The 2844-nt window shown below is 42.1% G+C and overlaps 1 protein-coding gene across 5 annotated transcripts in view; it reads right to left on the bottom strand.

Moving 5' to 3' along the window:
• The window catches only part of LOC116693602 (pleckstrin homology domain-containing family A member 7), a 140853-nt gene that overhangs the window by 40658 nt on the left and 97351 nt on the right, over window positions 1-2844 (bottom strand). The gene's annotated exons all lie outside the window — the stretch shown is intronic.

Genomic DNA, 2844 nt, shown 5'->3' with positions numbered 1-2844 from the left:
ACACATTAATCATCTCGTTTTGGGGAACCTTTTTCTGCCCCAGTTAATACATAATTACAGCCATTATATGAGTACAACCAATTTTCCACTGGACCTCCATGACAGTGCTAGCCATGGTTGCCATGACATTGACAAAGCCTCTATAGACTATCAGGTAGAAAATTAGAACAGCGCAGGTCACTGGTTCGACTGCCAGACAGACACCTGCTGAATAGTCTGGGCAGTGAACCTGACCAGCTCCAATCATAGACAGTGAGGCAATTACTCCCAATTGTTTCAGTTTCAGTAGTAACAGACTGTGGCTGCATTGAGCGGCCCCCAGATGTGAATGTATCAGAAAAGATAAAGCAACTTTTCCTGCATAAATAAGTCAAGGGTTGTAGTAGAAACTGGGGAAACTGTCTGTCCCCAAAATAGCCGGTGTATGTTAAAGTGTCCTAAAACACTGAGGGCCAGATGTACGTACATTTACGAATTCAGCGTTATCAGCACCATGGCCAACCCGCAGAAAGCGCGCACTGTGACACATCAGCTTACGTCATATTTACCACACCTGCAGTTCATCAGGTAATCAGTACCTTTCTCCGCCCATTATACCGTAAACTGCGCACATTTAAAAGCACAATTGAATGGGCGATGTCAAAAGAATTCTGCTTTATGCGCGTTATTTTGGCATTAGTGGTAGGGAAATGTATGTGCACTGTAGCAAAGCGTTAAGTACTTGTGCTCTGATACTGCTGAGTGCAGACTGCAATATTCCCACAGCTGATGCTATGACTGTTTGAAATTATCCTGATGCCAATACTGTACTTTATGAATGGAAGGTGAACGCTGAGTCGGAGATTCAATGTCATCTTTGATTTCTTTCAGTAACTGTAAAAATTTCATGGCTGCTTAATCTGCAACGAAGGGAAAAAGTGTGATCCTTGTGGCAAAAATACTTTCAGCTTGTCTCCTTGGCTTGTCTTCGTCTTGCTCGGATTACTGCTGCCATTTCACCAGGAGGCATATGCGAGGATACCCGCTTATGGCTGGTTTACACCTGCTTTTAAGAGGCGGAGAATTTTCCCCGCAAAATAGAGGCTCTCTGTCACGGGAGGTTTTTGTTCAGACCACGGACTACATTATTAGGCACACTTTACACTTCCCCTCCTATCTCTTTAGGGGAAACTCCCACTATCCCCTTTAGCCTCCCATGAATTCATCTGCATGACACGGAAAAGCACAATTTGCCATTTTTAGCTCCCGCGACAGGCAGCCTTTGCTTTTACCTCAGTGTGGCCTGGTTGTACATACCTCGCTATACTTTTACGCGCACGTTGCGTAACAATTACGCTTGAAGTGGACGCAAAAGTACATCTGGCCCTGAATCTCTGCATCTGGTGTTCTTGTAATTTTCCTTTTGCTGCAATATTCAAAATTGTGTTCCAATGATATTAAAGACTTTGTTAAGCTGTACCTTCAAGTATTTTACATCAGTTCAAGAGGAAATACCTGATCATCCTGTGCAGCACACAGCACGGCTGGATTAATACCATTTGGTGGCCTCGGAGCAAAAATACAAGTGGGCCCCAGTCTCTCCAACTTTCTGTTTGTTTGTTTGTGTATGAGTAGGTTTGTGTAAAGCAATAGATCATTTAGTCATTTAGAATGCCCCATGTAAGCATAATATAATTGAGATAATGAAAACCTTAAAAAAGACAAAGATATCAAATAGGGGCCGATCTATAAGACAGGGACTTGAGATTATGTAATAACGGAGTTGTTGCCTCAGCAGATTCTGCTGCCACAAGTGGTAATTAGAGGATGCTGTGCATTGATTTCTGTTGATGTGTGAACAGCAAAGGGTACTGCACCATTCGAACAGGAGGGACACACTATTCAAAGGGGGACAGACATACGAGGCCAGACAACGAGGAAAGGAAATGTCTTCAAGTGTATTCTGGCATTCCTTGTCATGCATGTAGTTGATTTGATTACTGTGATCAAACACATCTGAACCCAAAGCAGAAACAACCTGTGCAGGAAACACTTCACACAGAAAGCCACCAACTGGCCGGTGGATTGGAACTTATTTGACACTAGTTGGAAACTTTATTAAAAGAGTTCTAAACAACTTGGACAGATATGTGCATACAAATGGACTCAAACTACATCTCTGCTGAAAACTGTTGATTTAACAGTACACATTTTTCAGATACCACAATGGAAAGTAGACCTGGGAATGTAAGACTTTATTCTAAGTAACCCAATTTGCATTTTCATCTCTTGAACCAATGACTTGGTTATAATTCCCCCCCTTCACTAGCACCAGATTCCTTTGCCATCTTTCAGCCACTCAGCCTGGAACTAACAATTATATTTGTCATTTATTCATCTGCTGATTATATTTATGGATAAAGCATAAATTGTTGAATGTATAAAATGTCAGAAAATAGTTAAAAGGCCTTTAAAGGGTCAGTCAACCACCTGAGCGGTTTGAGTTAAGCCGCCCAGCTGAGGTCTATTAGCAGTGTTTAAGTCTTCGGTGGTATGCACCACTGTTCCGAGCCATTAAGCTATAATTCAGCCCAACTGTATTAATGTTCATTTGAGGCACTGACGTCAATTCATCTTTCACTACACACATTAATGAAGTGCATGGGTGCTTGTTATCTCTCTCAGCAAACCGTAACATTCTTGCATTTTTATTGTGTATGTGTGTGCGGGCCTGTTGTATAAGCCAGCAAACATACTCATACGCTGTGCACATATTCATGAAATCTCATTACGCCATCCTCTATTCTGAAACCTCAGAAGATAGACTACTCCCCATGGCACCACACACACACACACACACACACA

The sequence above is a fragment of the Etheostoma spectabile genome, chromosome 8 (assembly GCF_008692095.1).
Source record: "Etheostoma spectabile isolate EspeVRDwgs_2016 chromosome 8, UIUC_Espe_1.0, whole genome shotgun sequence".
Lineage (NCBI taxonomy): Eukaryota > Metazoa > Chordata > Actinopteri > Perciformes > Percidae > Etheostoma > Etheostoma spectabile.
The sequence above is the reverse complement of the archived record's forward strand: the minus strand, read 5'-3'. Positions and strand labels throughout refer to the sequence as shown.